General features: G+C 39.5%; 1 protein-coding gene and 1 pseudogene across 2 annotated transcripts in view; both read right to left on the bottom strand.

Annotated features, from left to right (window-relative positions):
- Nucleotides 1-19,244, bottom strand: part of Lrrc8d (leucine rich repeat containing 8 VRAC subunit D) — a 114,068-nt gene that overhangs the window by 32,647 nt on the left and 62,177 nt on the right. The window lies entirely within an intron of this gene.
- LOC134477062 (small nuclear ribonucleoprotein G-like) overlaps nucleotides 1-19,244 on the bottom strand; it is an 83,674-nt pseudogene that overhangs the window by 28,983 nt on the left and 35,447 nt on the right.

Below are 19,244 nucleotides of genomic sequence, written 5' to 3'. Positions count from 1 at the left end.
ACAGCAGCATTCCCGAGTGGCTGTGGTGACTCCATACATCTACATATGTATATCAGCGCTTGGCATTTAATATGTTTAACTTTGACGGTAATTACACAGATTATCTAGACTATAAAAACAAGCAACTGGTAGTTACCAGGCCTATGAAAAAGCCAGATATTCCTGCGTGGCAACTATACCCCCAGAGTCCATTAGAAAAAGGTCCTCTTATTCTGTGGGCACAAGAGACTCAACTCATTTTTCCTCCCAGTGGCTATAGCAGTTTATCAAAAGGATGAGGCTCTAAGGACCAATGCCAGGCCAGGAGAGATAGAATGCCTGAGTCTGGCAAAAACTGGTTTGGGGTGGTTCTTGCAAACCGTTTACAATTGTGGGATCCTGAGCTTGGAAATAAAGTAACAGGTCATTCAGATATTCACATTTTATTAATATGGCCAAACTTTCCAGCACCTTCTTTTTATGGTCTCTTCTGCAGAAGCATTTTTCAGAAATTCCTCTACTTCTGAATTTCCATCATGCTTTCAAACGTTTAGGGCCATTTCTGGCATTTAACTGATGTGGAGAAAACTCAGATCTCAAGTCAATTACAAACCCTGGGAGAGGTCAAATGTGCCCCCCACACACCTGGTCACTTCTCTCGACTGCCTCTGCCCCAGGACCTCGTCACCCATTACAGAAGTGCTCACAGAAAGTGCAAAATGAAGTAAAGAGCCATGTGACCATAACGTCTAAAGCGAGCCACGCAATATAGATGTATGTGACTGTGCTGGCTTATCCCTGTTTCTGCGGGGCTTTGGTGAAAGGACTGAGTCAGAGAAGTAAAGAAAGAGGAAGAAATGTGGTCAGTGAAGGTCTCAAGTACTCAAAAGATTACAAACTAAAAGTAAATGAAAATGATAAACCATGTAAGAAGTAAAGGAAATCTAGCAAAAGGTCTGCTCCCCCTCCATGACAACTGCTTTGCCTAGGGAATGAGTGTCAAATTCTTTGTTTACAATGAATATCAAATTCTTTTAAAAGCACATTCTAGTGGTAGCTCTTTGCAGGTGCCCTAAACACACGTTTAGTCAGTCTATCTGGTAAACTGAGCTCTATCTGGCACCAAAAAGGATTCTCTCCAGATTCACAGAGGCACACATGAAAGAGTGGAGTCTGGCAGGGGCTGGGAAATTGCAAAGGGAAGTAGGAAGGGGACAGTGGGAGTGACAGGGTAGGGCAGTGATGAGGACAGCTGGGGATAAGCAATGACGCAGTTATAGTAATGTTACCAAGTAGGATTCGTGCCAGTTTAAATCTAGATAGAACTTGAGAAATGATGTCTGCCCAGTCTTCTTCTTTTACAGGATAGGAACTACACCCCAGGGACGGTGACTGGGCTGTGGGTTAGAGGCAGAGCAGGAATTGAAACTGGGCTCCCTGGTTGCCGCTTCCGAGCTCTTTCCACTCAGCACTCCTCCTCCTCTCCCTTACAGGGCGCAGGCCATCAGCACTCAGACAGGGAACCGAAGCTTCCTCAGAAAAGCCCTGTGAGCCCAGGGCTATATGCTGACAAAGCAAACAGCAGACCTGGTTTTCACAGCTTTTGATGAAGCCATGTGGTTCTCTTTCAACAGGATTTGCTGGGTTAGAAATGGATGAGCACAGTCTGGTTCACAGCTCAGAGAAGTCAGGTTGTTATCAGACACTCACAACCTACAGTAGAAAAGCCCATAGCAAGAACTATGCACCTCTTTCCCACACTACCCATTTCTTGCCTCACTTACTAGCAGCAGAGGAACTGATGTCACTAGGGGACACCTGATTCCCAATACCCAAAACGGTGCAATTGTGAAGGAAACAGGCTGAGAATGAGACTTATCCTCCCCGGGGCAGCTGCTAAGGTTAAGGATACTATTGAAGGGAGGCTGCTGCTGTAGTTTTTCTGGTTTGGAAAAATGAGACCAACACAGAAAATAGAAGCTCTGGTTCCATGCACTGCATGATCTGTAGATCCCTTCACAGACCCCCTGGAACTGTGAAGGCTTCCTTGACAAAACCAGCATACTTCCTACGAGTAACACTTTGCTTCAGTGTCCATCCAAATGTTAAACACATGGACATTTTCCTGTCCTGGACAGAGGTTATTTTTACCCATGGGTTTTGATGATGTGCATGATTTAGGCTCGTTTCTCTCCATATCTTAAATATTTGCACAAAACTAACAAAAGAAAACATCTCTCTTTTAGGTTCTCATCTACAAATCTTTGTTCACTAGGTTTCCTCTGCCAGCTTTCTCAGATTCCCCGTGTTCCTTTTCTATCTTTCTTTGCCATCAGTGTGTATATAAGCATTCTCCAAACCCCTATGCCAGTAATCTTGTCCTTCTGATCCTTCCTTGATGTTCCCAGAGAATCCTGTGCACTTCTGTTCTTCCGAAGTCTTTTACAATTACCTGCTTTTTTAAAGCAAAGAATTTAATATGAAAATGTGTAAGACCCAACTTCCAGTCAGTGCAACTAGCTCTTTGAAGAGGAGCATGGATTTCTCAGCTGAACAGTCAGTCCTTAAGTTCCTTCCAAGGCTTCCAACATGATGATACTGTTTCCTTGTATTGCCATTACTGCCATTTCAATAGTTTTTAGTTGCCCATTAGTTACCGTTTCCACACATCCATCTGACACAGATTGATAAAGGCATCAGATCCTTGCAATATTCCTTGGACATGTCTACCATCATTTAATTTCAAGGATAACTTCTTGTCCATACATTTTTTCAGCTCAGGAGAGTGAGCTTTGCTTTAGTTCACAGGCTCAGAGATCCTTTGAAAGGGAATCTGCCACAATTACCTGGTTTTATCTCTCTTTCACTAAGGTGTAAGCTTTTGCAGAGCAGCAGGAGATAACTTAGTCATGCTTGCTCTTCCAGGGACTAGTACAGTGCTTAGCACACAGAAGCAGTGCAATAGCTGTTAGTCATTACCACACACTGTTTAGCTGGATTCTCAGGGTAACACTGTAAGGCAAAAAAAATTTTGACCACATTTTATAGACAAACTCAGGCTCACAGAGGAGTAGGTATCAGTTCTGACATCTTAGGCTACTCAGCTAGACTTTTATTGGACATCCCTCTAATCAGTTAACTGTACAAGTAAGTAACTGGTCCTCTGATGTAGGCATATATATGAGTCACCTGCCCATATGAAGAACAAATCCACACAACTCTTTGACATGGTAGAATAATTACTCTGAAAGCAGGAATGCTGATCAGATATGGTGACTGAGTTTACATTAGTTCTTTTCTCAAGGAACTTTCAGTCCTAAAGCTCTGCACAAATATCTGGTAGCCACGGATTAGATACAAACAAAGTATCTGGTTATAAGGTCATAAAACAAACTGTCTCTGGTTAACTGCCAACCCTGCCTCAGATGTCTGGGACAGCTGTAGTGAGTGCCAAACCAGAAGTTACTAGGATGTGGTTGATTATCCATTAGAGGTCAGAGAGGCAGCAACAGACAGAAACTGGGGCAGCTGATGAGACCCGGCAAGCTTAGGTCTTTGACCCTCCATAACCCCCAGAGGACTTGAGTTCCCCCTAGGCCTAGGAAAATGATTTCCAGTGCTGCTGTACCTCAGAATAATAGCAGCTGTACCCGGGAAAAGTACTCAATAGTACGCTTTACCCTCTGCGGTGCTACCTTAATTGGCTCTATGTATAGCTCTTACATAGGCGTCTGAGCTTTTTAAAACCTTCTCTACAAGTCTCCTATGCAGAGGGCCAGGGTATTTTCAAAGTAGTATTTTTGTTTGATACAAAATTAAGGTGGCAAGCACAAACAGAACATCTTTTGAAACTTTTATGTCGATCAAAATTGAAAATACTTAAGTAAATGGTCACTTAGCACAACTTTCAGAGACAGGAGCAGAATGTCACTTCATTATATCTGGGAGATTTTCCAGGCTTTTCTATGTAAACATTTCCAGTATCAGAGAATTTGCTACCCTAAAAGCCACTTTGCAAGTGACTGTAATGGCATGTGTACTAAATTTCAGTAAATAAATAGTCCCCCCCCCCCATTTTAGGAACAGTTACAAGAAAGTACTTGGAGATCATTTTGAAAAATTAAGTTCCTTACATTTTACAAGAAGTTGCTTAGCCCTACCTTTGCTGCAGGAGCTACTTAGGTATGTCTAACTCTTCCAATTGACTCTGGATTCAAGCACACTGGGCATGAATCCGTTTACTGTCTGATCTGTGTGACCCACAGCAAATGAATTCTCACTCAGCTTCAATCTCCTGATCCAAGGAAGTCAGCATATTTCTTTTGTGGGATTTATGAGGATTGGGAAGCACCTTTTATCTGAAACACTGTATGATGTCCAATGAATAATGTTTTCCTTCCTTCCCTGTCTTCATAATGGTGTGGAAGAGTCTTTTGTGAGGACTAGGAAGCAGTTTGTATCTGAAACAATGTATGATGGTCTATGGGTAAGGATTTCTTTCTCTGCCCTTCTCCAAAATGATGGGGAGTCACAGGTCTTCTCCCAAAGTTCCCCTGTTGTTAAGGTTAACCACCATGATGCTTAACAATCTAGACTTTTTTTTGATTCCTCATCAAGTTGTGATTTATCATTTTTCACCATTCTAGTTCTGTTCTTATGAATTGTTTTTAAACTTGACAAACGTTTGCAGTGGCTTTGCTTTCACACCATCACTGAACTCTAATGATTGCAGTACGTCAGTGACCACTTACTGGCTTCTATTAAACATTTCAAAGTTTTAGGAGCCCAAGATTTTCCTTTCCAGTGTTAGATGTCTATGGGCCCTATCCATTTCAGAAGCTCAGCTGTATTTCAGAGACAATGGGGACAGGTTAGGAATGACCTGTGCTATCTGCTGGGCCAGGAGAGATGGCCTCCAATCATTACCCTAGGATTACACCTCATCCTGTCCTGACCTCTGCTGTATTTGCATAGCCCTTTTACTTGTGATACTGAGTTGGCAACATAACAGTGCAGAAACCTGATGAGGCTTGGCTAAGGTAGACAAGTACAAATCACGGCACACACTCTCAGAGCAGACTGTGTGACTCTAAACAATTTAACTGTGAAGATCAGTCAGCACTCTCCTCTGCAAAGTACCACATCTTTCTAAAGTACTATGAAACTTACATGGTATGTTGAAATTAAGTAACTAGTTCAACTTCTTCTTTTTTTTTTTTTTTTTCTTTTTCCTTTTTATCGGTACCGGGGATCGAACTACCTGCTTGCAAGGCAGGCGCTTATGCCTCTGAGCTAAATCCCCAGCCCCTTAGTTCAACTTCTTGTACACAAAGGTATCTTCAATAACCAATAATAGTAATTACCATGATTAGCATGTTGTGGCAATTTCTCATTCTTAGCCTGGACTTTGCCTGTGATGGAAAATATCTTTGAATAGAGTCCTGACCTCCTTGATTAGTTCTTAACCATCTCTGCCCTCCAGGGATGGTGACATCTGATTCTTACACAGAAACTTCCAGGGGAGCACTTGGGATCCCCTCATCGGTTTTCTCGGCCTATGTCCTCAAGCACTAGAAGGTATATTTCCCAGGTCCTATTAGCACCTACCAGTATATAAGCTGTACTGGGAGTTACATATCTACATCCTAAGTCCTGCTTGGCTACTAGCTATGTAATGCTGGGCCAGCCACATGCTATTTATTTTGCATTTCTGTTTCCTCTGTCACATAATATGATTTCTAAGGTCTTTTGATCCAAAGTTTTATAATTCTTCTCTTTCCCACCTCTGCCATCTTCCTAATCCTACCCCTGCCTTCCTGCTCCTCCTGTACTGATTCCTTTGCCTATATTGATCTCTAGCCCACACCCTGGAAATATACCATCAATGGCCATATATTGGTAAGAGGCCCCCAGAGACACTGATTTTCGGGTATTAATCTGGAAACATAAGGCTTACTGCTACAGCTTGGATTTAAAATGTCCCTCCCAAAGGTCCATGTGTCAAAAACTTATCCCCAGACATGGTCCTACTGGAGGTGGCGGAACCTTTAAGAGATAAGCCCTCTGGAAGAATCAAGTCATTGGAGAATGCCCTTGAAAGAGATACTAGGATCCAAGGCCTTCCGTTTCCTTTCTTGCTTTCTAGCCACCATGAGCACTTCTTCTTTATGTATTTCATAGGATTCATAGGATATGTGCCACTGTAGCCCAAAGCAATAGGGCTAAGGGACCATGAACTGAAATCTCTGAAATTGGGAGCCAAAATAAACCTTTCCTTATTTATGTAAATTATCTCAGAAATTTTGTCACAGAGACAGAAAGCCCATGTACTCATGGACATCTTATGTGTTTTTTAAACAACAGTGGGATTACATTATATTAAGACTACAGTGTCTAATAATGGTGACTGTTAGGAGATATAAAATCTATACTACCTAAAATGTTTAACATATATTTGCTTTTCTTGGTATTTCCCACCGAAAAGTTACCCTAATAGAACAGGCTGTGGAGTTTCAGACTCGGAGACATTTTGTATTAAGCCTTACAAATTATATACAGATGTTTGCTGCTTTAAGAAAATAAGAAAAAGAGATCACTATAATCACAAAATAATTAAGTATAATTATTCATTTTCTTAGAGCTCTTTCAAGACATCTAAAAATAATTTAGCTTACAAAAGTTCAAGGTCTCTCAACTTTTCAGAGACTCAACTCCTACATAAAAAAGGTCACATGTGAACTGAAACTTGTAGATATGAAGGTATTTTAGCAATTTAAAAAATTACATAAGTCAAATCTGTTCACATAGACAAACAAAAAGAAGAATGAATATACACATCTTTATATAAAATTTTCAAATCAATTTGGTACAGTGGCACATGCCTACACCAGTACTGAGGGAGACTGAGGCAGGAGGACTGCAAGTTCAAGTCCCCCTGGTCAATATAGTGACACTCCATCTCAAAATAAACGTAAAAGGGGCTGGAAGCTAGCAGATGTAACTTAGCTCAAACCACTGGGTTTGACCCCTAACATGGGGGAGAGGATTCACATTATGCTATTTAGAAGATATCTGTAATATATAGAAAAAATTTTATTATGCACATATTATACAGTTTTCAGAGCTTAATAAGAGCCAGCATAAGTGGCCTTTGAAACGAAGCATAAAATGTTTGGGATAAAATTACCTAGCCAGGAATTTTTCTAGACCACTTATTTGTTTACAACAATGGGTTGAATGAAATATACCATGTCTGTCAGGTTTGTAAACACAGTGTTATGGTTTGTGTCAAGATGTCCCCGCAAAGTCTCATGCAATCTTAGGCTTTTTCAGAAGTGGCTGAATCTGGCGTGTAATGCTAGAGTCAAGGGAGTGTGATTGCTAAATCAGTCTACTGATTGGTTTGGCACTGCTCTAATCTTAGTAGTCTAGATACAACATAAAAGGGGCAGAAAGATGCTGATAAGGTCCTTTGTTGCTCTTGCTGGCTTTCACAGCCATGAGCTGTTGTCCCTCTACTATGTGCCATCCTGTCTTGGAGCCAGTTGATTACAGACTGAAACCTCCACAAATTGTAAACTAAATAAACTTTTCTCCCCTTTATCTTTGGTGTCAGGTATTTTGTCTCAGCAATAAGAGAAAATTAATTAAGATACACAGGGTCTTAACATTCAGGTCAAATAAAAAAAACCTTTAAATTCCATTTTACCAACTTCATAATGCAGTCTATGAATATAGTAGGCTTACATCTCCTTTGATAGTAATATAAAAATCTTGCATGCATTCATAGTACACTGTTACAAGAATAATAATTTTGTTTTTCAAATGTGGTCAGTGGAGTATCATACTTAGTATTACTATTTATCCAGCACATATAGCTGGAATTTTATAGTCAATTAACACTGGGTACGAGAGCCCTGACACTGTGTGCTCACTGGTGATGGGTGGGTACAGTAAAATAGCTGTACACAAGATTTGGATCCTGTGGCTAACAATGAAAGAAATGCATCTGCTACAGGGAACACAATTTGTTCCTTTAATAATATGGCTGTTTCTATACTGAACACTATGTCCTGCGCTGTGTAAACCAATATCTCTGCTCAACGATAAGATACGGAACACTTGTTTCCTGAGGAAAAAGACAACTATTTGAGTGATTACTTATATTTGCCTCTGCAAATATACTTATGCCACTCACATCTGAATAGTGTAAGTACACATTATTTTCCATAATTCAACTTAATATTGTGCTCAGTGACTTCGTTTTTTTTTTTTTTAATCTTCTTGGTTTCACTCTGTTCTCAATTCACTTTTAGCTAGTTCACATCACAGCACTAATTATGTTAACCACATATAAACACAAAGAATGTTTGTCTGATTTACTGTAGGATTTAAATTCTCCTTAAATTCTCTGTCTAAAGTAATGTTTAAAAGAAGAGACCACCTGAAAGTTAACACCGCGTGTTGAACAAGAATCACTTCTAGTGTATGTTCCAGTCATCTTCCATGAATTGTCTTCTTTGTATCTGTCTTAGTACTTTTCTCAACGCTGAGACAAAAAACCCAACACTCAAAGTTAAAGGAAGAAAGTTTATTTTGGCTTACACTTTGCAGAAGTTTCAGTCCCTAGTTGACTGGCTCCAAGGCAGGTGACGTGGCAGAGGGGCATCGCAGAGCAGGCAGGAGGGAGCAGAATGCAAGCACCAGCAGCAGCAAGTAACAAGCAAAAATGAGGGACTTTCTTTCTGTCCCTTATATCTTATCCAGGTTACCCACCCTTAGGGAGGGCAGCACTCACACCCAGGGTGGGGCAGCCTTAATCCTAGCACAGTACCAGGGATCAACTCCAGCACCACATCCTGATTCCAGCATCACATACCCTAGATTCAGCCATCTCCGAAAAGCCCACCTGTAACTGTGTGAAGCTCTGAGAAGACATCTAACCACAAGCCACAATAATATGTTTGTGCAATAATACCAAGAATGTTATGTGTACTAGGCCTACTCTGAAACAATAGAAAAGGGAGTTAAATGGGCTTACAAGTTGCAGTAGCAAATTACACAGCTCAGGTGATGTAAGAAAATCTTTCTTTCTTACAGTTCTGGAGGGCAGAATGTGAGATTCTATGTGAGCCCACTTAGGTTTTGAGGAGTGCTCTCTTCTGGGCTGCAGATACCTAGATGCTTTACTTCTGTATCTACACATAGAGGAAAGGGGCAAAGGTACACAGTCTCTTTTGTAAGGGCAGTAATCCCATTCACAAGAACAGATCCCTCAGGACCTGATTATGTGTCAATGGCTCTACCTCCTAATACCATCACAACAGGGATTAGGATTTTTACATAAGCATCTTGTGGGAGATACAAACATTTAGAACATAACAAGAGAGGTCCCTTCATGTATCACTGTGAGAGAGGTGTAAGTTAAGGGTTTTTACATGCAAAAATTGAAAACAATTATTTGCTAATATCAAAGCAGAACGACTCAAACTAATAATTAAATTAATCCAGATATAAATATAACAAAACTCTCATTTACCCATTATGCACTATTGAAAATACATTGTCTGCAGTCATCAAGAGATCTCAGATTGAAAGCCAAGGGCATGTATCAAGGCAGTAGTTTACACTGTTGGAAGTATTCAAAAATGATAACATATGTCCCGTTTAACATGGGTTTTCTACTATGGGGTTTCACTGAATCTGGGAGAAGAAATGCACAGTCCTGAAGACAAGATCATTCGTGACAAATCCTTGGGGTCCTCTGATTTCTAATGTTTTGCTTTGTTCCAGATGACACTTTGTTTCTAGGGAAATGTACTAATTCTCTTGCAATTCTGGGCCACTTTTTTTTCTCTCCACTAGTTACCTGAGCAAATAGGATAAAAATGTAAGCTTATAAAACCAGAAGTTTCCTAGAAAAAAAGGCATTAAAGGTGGTAGTCAGGTACCTGAAAGTTATAGCCACAAACAAGTAGCCTTGTCATTTGGATGTGCTCAGCTCACGGGTATGCTTTGGGGCTTTACACTCACTAGTCCCTCTGTAAGACTTTTCCTCCTGCAACCTTCTCACTGCTCCTTCCTTCCTACCATTCACGCCATCACTCAACTGTCACCTCTTTACTGAGGGCTTTCTTGACTAGTATTCATCGCATTTCATTCCATTCAATCCATTCCATTTCCACAGCACTTGTAAGTATTTGAAATTAATCTTATGATTTATTTGTATATTCATAAACCAAGGCCCTACCTATTTTGTGTATATTACATTTATAGTACTTACAAACAGTGCCTATAATATAGATGTTCAGAGCCAAGTGCAGTAATGCAGACCTGTAATCCTAGTATTTAGGAGGCCGAGGCAGGAGGACTGCCCAATTTGAGGCCATCCTGGGCTACGTAGTGAGTTCAAAGAACTACATGGTGAGATTCTGACTCAAAAACCAAAACCAAACAAAATCAAAATTAGTAATATAGATATTCAGTGACTATGTTTAGTGAATGAACAAACAAACCAATTAACCAGAAGTCAAATCAACTTTGTTTACCTTATTGAACATCAGAGACAGATTACCCTAATGTCAGGAAAGTATTTGACAAAGCCAAAAATAACAACTTTATAAATTTGATAGAAATGGCAATCTTGTGACAGTTCTCCAGATTGCTTACAGGTCAGAAGTCTTGTACTAACAGAGTGCTAAACAATGGTGGAGGGGTTGTCTCTGCACGTACTCGGGTCCTGACTTATCTTACGTGGCTTTCAAACACTTGGAAGTGATTGAAAAACTGCACAAAGTGAGGACCGCACATAGGCTGGATGATAGAATCAGGTATCAAAAGGATCTCCACAGGTTGAAAGGCAGGCTCAAACAAATAAGGATATTTAACAGAGATCACCCTTGAGCCTTGTAAGTTAATTTAAAGCCTCGAGTGTAGCAAGAGGGAGTTCAAGACACTTGGCATAACAGAGGCTGTAAAAAGCAGTCCAGCATTTTTATCCCTGTGAGCTTTCTAGGGGCCAAAAACCTGGCCTGGCTACCAAAGCTTTATGAGAATGTGAAAACAGGCTCAGGGAGGATAAACTAGGATTGCAAAGTCCTGAAAAACAAAGCATCTGGCAGCAGGTTTTGATTCTTCTGTGATATGATGGGTATTACATACAGGCATAGGAGACCAGGGGTCCAGCATGGGAATTGTGAAATTAACACAGTGGACACGGAGGAGGATGGCAGAGGGGCAAACCAAGTTACAAGTTTAGAGGTATTGATTTCACAGAGAAAGGCTGGGAATAGTTCTCCAGAAAAGAAGATGCCTGAAGATAGATGATCTGAGTCTGAGGATATGGTTAAAAGAGAATGACATCAAAAGCTTGGCACAGCACCAGGAACACAGCAAATCAAAGAAATAATGTTGGGTAAAACTACCATTATACGCAATATCATTGTTGTTATGGTTACTAATAAGACTGAATTCTTGCCAGCTCTTCCTTAGAGTAGAATTCCAATTATTTACATGTGGGGGGAATGATGGACACACAGAACTCACCGACAGATTATCATGATAACTGTTACAAATAAGATTCATCCATGGATGGTAACATTAGTGGGCAAAAGATGATGAGAAATAAGATATGTGCAGTCTCAAAACTTCTCTGCCTGAGATGCTCACCGCAAAAGGAAAATAGTCATGTTTTTGAGGACTGGCTGACCCTGTACTCTGACCAAGAAATGAACCACCAGTGATCTTAGCACTACTGCCAGTGATACGGGAGCAACATCACGTACGTCTCTGTATGATGAACTGGAAAGAGCATGTCATTTTTGTGGAAATGCGCCAAAAATACACAGTCCCAATCTAATCATGAGAAAAGTCCAGAAAACCCTAACTGAGGGACAGTGTGCAAAACATCTGGCCAGTAGATCTCCAAAGTGTCAAAGTCAGAGAAGAATTATAGAATGGAAGAGACTTAGTGCTGAGTGAGGACCTAAATGGGATCCTGCAACAGACAAATAAAATATTTTTAAAAATAAGTAAATTAATTAAAGAAGGACATTTGTAGAAAAGCTGGCAAAATCTTCTGTTAATTGCCTGGGTTTTATCATCGTTCTATGGTATGCCTGACATTAAACTTATGGTATGTCTGATATTGACCCTAAGTGTAAGATATGAGAACTGTTAAATTTTGTTCCCTAAATCTAAAAATATTTCAAAATAAAGCATTTAAGCAGTGTCCTGAGTCAAGAGTCAGAGATTCTAGGAGCTGAGGAGATAGCTCAGGGGCAAAAGTGCCTGCCTGGCAAGCATGAAGTCTTGAGTTCAATCTCGAGTACCAAAGAAAGAAAGAAAAAGAGCCAGAGATTCTAACAGGAGATAAAGGGCATGAGGGGAGGCTGATTCAGGCATCAACTGTGGTCACCAGGGTTCTCAGGCCAAACTATGTCAGGAGGCACACTGATTGTGTACAGACTCCAGACTGAAAACCAGGAACATGGCTCTAACCAGAAAAATATGTGAAAACTGCTCTCTGAGTTGAAGTGAATTGTTACTGTTCTCAGGGTACAGCTGCAACGGTTCTTGCTGACTCTGTTTCAGTGTCAAGATTGCACAATCAACCCACCGTTTGTAATGTGTGGCCTGGGCTCTAGGGTACAGTGCACAGCCTTCTCCCTCCATGCTTTATTCAAGTCCTGCCACTCCCTCCATATTCAAATAAAATTTGAATTTTAGCACTTAAAAATATAGTTTTAGATTTACAGAAAATTTATAAGGCTATTGCCAGGAATTAAAATTTATCCCATACCCGGTTTCCCCAATTATTTATATCACACAATAGCATGGTACATTTGCCACACTGTTGTTTAATATGAGCCAATGTAAATATAGTACGATTCACTGATACTCATGCTTCTTACACATTCCCTAACCCCAGGATCCCATCCTAGATGCCACAGAACACTCACTACTCGTGTCTCTTCGGGCTTCTCTTGGTTCTGGCAGTTCCTTAGACTTGTCTATTTTTTGACAACCTTGACAGTTTTGAGGTGTACTGATCAGGCATTTTGAAGGAAGAACCTCAGTTGGGATTTGCCTCACGTTCGGCTCATAATTAGTTTGGAATTAATGAGGATTTATTTCACAATTTGTGTTAAAACCAAGAGGTGGGAAGACGGGGTGGAAAGAGAATGTAAAGAGAATTAAGGTGTGTTCTGTACATTACTAGCTTTCCAAGTTGAAATTAAGCATTGACATTGCATACATGTACTAATGATAACAAAAACTTTAAAAAAGGATCATTCACAATAGCACCAAGAAAAATTAAATACTTAGGCATTAGTTGAACTAAGGAAGTGAGAGACTTCTACTCAGTACCTAAAAAAGAGGATCTAAGAGTATGTCAAAGAACAAAGACATATCCTGTTCCTGAATAAGCAGAACCAGTATTTTCAAAATGGCCATGCTTCCAAATGACATTTAATCCCAAACAGCACTCCTCACAGAACTAGAGAAAACAATCCTAGAATTCGTATGGAACAAACCAGAAGAGACTCAAATAGCAAAAGCAATCCTGGGTAACAAGAACAAAGTGGGAGGCATTACAATCCTGGACTTTAAATTATGTTACAAAGCTACAGGGCAACAAAACCAAACAAAACACCCCAGCATGGTACTGGCCCCAAAATGGACATGTGGATCAATAGAGCTGAATAGAGGATACAGATAAAACTCCACGCACATTCAGCCTCGGATTGACAAAGAGCCAAAAATATATACTTGCAGGAAAATAGCCTCTTTAACAAATTGTGTTGGACAAACTGCCTGTCTACATGCAGAAGGCTGAATCTAAGCCCATATCGCCCACCTGTTCTAAACAAATCAAAATGCATAAAAGATTTAAATATTAACACAGAAGCATTTAATTCAATAGAAGATAAAATAAGTAAAGCTCTAAAAGATACAGGCATAGGCTAGAAGTTTTTGAACAGAATTTCAATTGTACAAGAAATAACATCAAGAATCAACAAAAGGGATATTAACTGGAAAAACCACTGCACACTCAGGAGGCCAACGCTGGAGGACTGCCATGAGTTCAAGGCCAGCCTCAGCTACATAAGCAAGTTCAAGGCCAGCCTGAACAATATAGCAAGACCCTGTCTCAAAAAACAGTAACAACAACAACAACAACAACAACAACAACAACAAAAAAAAAGCTTCTGTACAGGAAAGGAAAAGAAAGAACCAACACAGTGATAATGTAACCTACAGAACAGGAAAAAATTTTGCTAACTATTTCTTGGTCAGGGTACTACTACAATATCCAGAAAATATGTAAGAACTAAAAACAATTAGGCCTCCTCATATAAAAGATCAAATCAAAAAATGGGCAACCTAAATGAACAGACACTTCTCAGGAGTAATACAAATGGCCAATAAATACATGAAAAAATGCTTAATATCTCTGGCCAACAGAGAAATGCAAATTAAAACAACACTGAGATTCAGTCTTACAAGAGAAGGAATGGCTATCATCAGGAAATCAAAGAATACTGAATGCTCGTAAGGCTGTGGGAAAAAAGGAATCCTCCCACGCTGTTGGTAAAAATATAAACACAGTCATTTCCATGGTACAACTTTTACGGAAATCAGTATGGAGATTCCTCAAAAAACTAAAACTAGGAATTCCAATTGACCTGATATTTCCCTTCTAGATGTCTTCCCCAAAGAGTTAATGATACATGCATGCTCATGTTTATAGCAGCATAGTTCATAATAACTAAAGTCTTGGAAATATCCTATATATTTATCCTATATCTCCATCAACAGATGAATGGAAAAAGAAAATGTAGTATTTATACACAATAGAGAACTGCTCTGACATAAAGAAGGATAAATCTGACTCACTGTAGGAAAAGGATTAAGATGCATTACACACAGATACTAACTCCCTGTGACACATTACTATGTACTACAAACATGTATTACTATGAATTTTAAAAAATAACTTGACTTATTTGTAAGTTTATTTTGTTGTGCAAGGTGTTCTGGTATTGGCCAATTTGATACACCTCCATCACTGTGGGGATTTGGAGCATTTCTTTACTTTCCAGCACTGTAAGATGTTCCTGGTTCATCTTGTATATTTTGTGCCCCAGGTCTAGAATCTACACTCAGCCATTCAGTCAAGAATTCCGTTTCCTTTTAGGAGAATGATATTAGAAGTTGAGAGCTGGATGTACTTGTTGCTAGGGCACTGCTCCTTAGGTTCTTTCAGCTGACACAGTACAGAAGTGCGTGTTCATGTATGAACTGGTGAATGTATACACATTTATATCTCTATACGTATCTATCTGTACTTACAGGAAACTGCACATCATTTCCTACTGATATCTCCAGCTAACCCACTGCTATATGGACCATTCCTTCCCATGTTTATCCACAAAGTAAGAACCCTGCTCCCACCACCCACTATCCATTTACTTAACTATTCATCTCAAGTATTCATACACTGTGGTTTCAGAATCATTAACCTGTTCCCTCATGGGAAACAACTTCATCTACTAGACTACAATACTCATGTACGTAGATCTTTGTGTTAAATTTTACAGTCTTCCCCCTTCTCCAATAAATCTTTCTCTCTTGTCCCCTCATTTGTCATTAGCCAAGAAACTTACGTATTACAAAGGGAATAGTAACAAGCATGCAGTAAATCAGAGCCTGAAATGTTTTATTTATGCCAACTCATAGGAAAGCCCCAAATGCCACGCCATGGGGCTCTCCATCCTGTCCCACATCTTAAATTCATACTGTTGCAGGAAAAGTTTTGATCATGCAAAGCTTAAGAGGATAGCAAATACAAGGGAAAGAGAATTAGCAATAAAAAACATTTTAAGAGGCTGGAAAGTAGGCCAACCCCAAAAAGATTAGATTAGCAGATATCAAATTAAATAATTTGATCTTAAAACCCCAGAGTATATATCAGGGTAAGAGAATGTACTTAAAAGCTGTTTTATCTCTTAGGAAAACTGCAGGGTAATGACTAGGATAGGAAAGAAAGGAACCCATTGTTTTGGCACTTATCCAATGTATCTGTCATTGTGGTTCAGTTCAGATCTAGGCACCAAGATCTAAACGTGACATTAACTAGATAAGCCAGAGTTATAAAGAGGTTTGAAAAATTGATTCAACATGTATTCAGTGAACATTACAACTTTTATAAGGTATTATAAAATGTACTAGTATACAGGGCTGATAATGATAAAACTAATAACAATGAAAATAACTAGTTTACCATACCCAAGCATTGCTCCAAGCACTTCATGTATATTAATTTAATTAGATAAACAGCCCCTTGGTGATTCTTCCAGATATGAGGTTTCTAGAATTATGCCCTGTGAATGATGACTCTATCCAACAGGTTATATTTTGACGGCTTAATCATTTCACATTTTACATGTTTTATTTTTCTTTGTTAAAAAAAAACTTAACAAATCACTACGTCAGTATATATCCATTATCATTTGCCATCACTATTGTAAAAAGGATTTTTTAAATTATAAAGTTAACACTTAACAAAAAAAAATCTGGAGAATACAGAAATAAAAGAAACAAAAGCAAATTAGGTATATTTCAGATTAGGTTATAATTATGGCATTTGTCCCAAACCATTGCTATGAATAAATCTGTGCTTTTTGTTTTATTTGAAATTTATAGCATGTACGCATATTTGTATTTGACCTGGTTAACTTCATAAACATATTTCTCTTTTACTGAATAATCCTGTTAAGTATTATTTCCGGGCTGTGGACACACCATATGTTTGGTTTAAAATAAAAACTAAGAAAAATGAGTTCTCCCTACCCACCTCATTTTAATCACTTTTTACACTAAGTGCTTTAAGGTTTCTAAAAAGATATCCTCATCCTTACAAATACTGTTAATAGGAAACGAGGGGCTGCCTCTTAAATCCTATTATGACTAATGAGTACCTATCTTAGTAAATAAGGGAAATTTTACTCAGTGAGCTGCACTACAAGAGGTACCTATCCTTAGACTTTAAGAGGTCACTTGGAAGAAAAAGAAAACTTCAAGTGTGACTTGGACCTTTGAGACAGAGATATAGCCCTTGCTAGGGCTTTTGGAGCGAAGCTGCTCCCCTGTCTAGATGCTGTCTTTTTCCTCTCTTGAAATGGCAACAAGAGAAGTCCAGGAATACAAGGATGCAGCACCATCTTCCAGGAAATGGAGCGAGAATTTCCAAGACTAAAGAAATTCTTGATGGATGAGATATGCAGGGAGGAGATAAAACTCCATTCCCTTCCCTCACCTCTTTAACTTTCCTTTTAAGGAAACAAAGGAACATAGAAAGAAACTGCAGGTTAATCATGTAAAGTATTGCAAAGGAGGCTTTACATTGTGAAGATGAAGTAAAAATGGCATTTGCTGGGCCAGCCACATAGTTCAGTGGCATAGCACCCACCTAGTAAGTGCAAGGTCCTGTCTTCCATTCCCAGTAACAACCTCCCCCAAAATAGCACTTGCCAATATGAAGTGTGATTGAAAAACTGCAATAAATATTTAAATTTTTAAAATTATGGTGAAAGACACATTGCTATTAATTCTCCTCAACCCCCCCCCACACCACTTTCCACATACTTACCTCATTGTTTTTGCCACTTTGCCAGTTTAGTTGTCCTTTTTTGCATCATTAGTTGCGCAGTTGTGGCTACCTTGATGCCCTGAACTGATGCAAAACATTTACCTTTCAAGGCCATTTTGACTTTGGGGAAGAGTTACACAATGTCAGATCCGATGAATAAGGTGTGTGAGGATATACAGTGATGCTTCTACCAGCCTGCCTCTTCACTGGAGGGCTCTCGGCAGCAGCATTCATTTTATCTTATTATTTTTTAATCATACTTTGTATGTAAAGAAACTCACAAAGGAGGTCTTGCAGAATTGCTTTAGAAAGTGGCAAGAATGATGGGACATGTGCCTTTGGAATGAGCAGGAGTATTTTGAGGGGGATTAATGGCAATGTGTCTTTTACTGTAATACTTTTTTTATTTAAACATTCACCTAATACTGTGATCACATCTCATATGTCCATGAAGCATCTGATTACATGGTAAGAAAACTGATGTAAAGGAAACGGGGGAGTGAGCTTAAAATGGCTTTTTGCCCGCAGTGTCAGGCAGCAGGTTCCTCAAAGTAAGATGGCGGAGCCTATGCAGGATGTCCCTACTCATGTCTCAGCACACTGTGCTTATGTCATCCCGGTTAACAGCATTAAGGAAAGACAGTAAGTAGCAACAATAGCAAACTAAGGATTTTCTGATGCAGTCTAGAAATACATTTCTCTGTGCACACAAATAGGAAACTTACTATTGCCTCCTTGCCCTTTCCAAATACCCTGACATAGTAACATCCTCCTCTTGGTACTATCCACAGATGGAACTACTATGCTCCAACATCGTCAGAAAACTGTCCAGGAAGCTATTAACTGGAAGGCAGGACTGGGAATACATACAACTCTGGTAAAATGCTTGCCTCACATTCTCAAGGTCCTAGGTGCCATCCCAAAATCACCCTCTGCCACAAAACATCAAGGTGGCAGAGGGATATCTGTCAAGATATGAATTGTCCTAAATAAGTAATGAGTAATTGTAATTATTCTGTAACAGTCACTGTGCAGTTCTCTGGTTCGGCCTGTGTCATGAAGTTTCCAAAACCTGCCTTCTTTTCCACCATCATGTCAAATACAGAATAATTATCATCCTAGTTTACAAGTCGGAAGCTGGTGCAGAGACATTAAGCAGCCTCCTGAAGGTCACCCTGTTGGAAGTGTTGGGGCTCCATGTTCTTATTCCCTCCTGCCTCCCCCATGTAAAGACCTGAGAAAAACGGAAGCAGCCTGCTCTTGTCCACAAATCCCCACCTAAATAAATGCGCTTCCCGGGATGCCTGATATCTATCTATTCTTACTTTCATTAGAGTATGACTTCATTTACATGATTTCTGAACCCTGGATGTGAATATAAACGGAACTTATGAGCTCTGAAGTGCTGAACAGATGTTAGGTATTATTTTTATTATTAAGTGGGTGTTTTCCTTCAGTGACTAATGTCAGGAAATAGAAAGGGTCCCATTCTTCTTAGTCTACCTTGGCTGCAGCCCTCCCTAAAGATGAACTTACAAAGACTTGCTGTGAGATCATTTTCCTTGATACCAAGATGCATGGGACAAAGAATGTTCACACACTTGGGGTTCCT

This window comes from Cavia porcellus, unplaced genomic scaffold (assembly GCF_034190915.1).
Source record: "Cavia porcellus strain 051 isolate PalLab524CR breed Dunkin Hartley unplaced genomic scaffold, mCavPor4.1 scaffold_1, whole genome shotgun sequence".
In the NCBI taxonomy this organism is placed as follows: Eukaryota; Metazoa; Chordata; class Mammalia; order Rodentia; family Caviidae; genus Cavia; species Cavia porcellus.
Note: the sequence above shows the minus strand (reverse complement) of the source record. Positions and strands in the feature narration are given on the sequence as shown.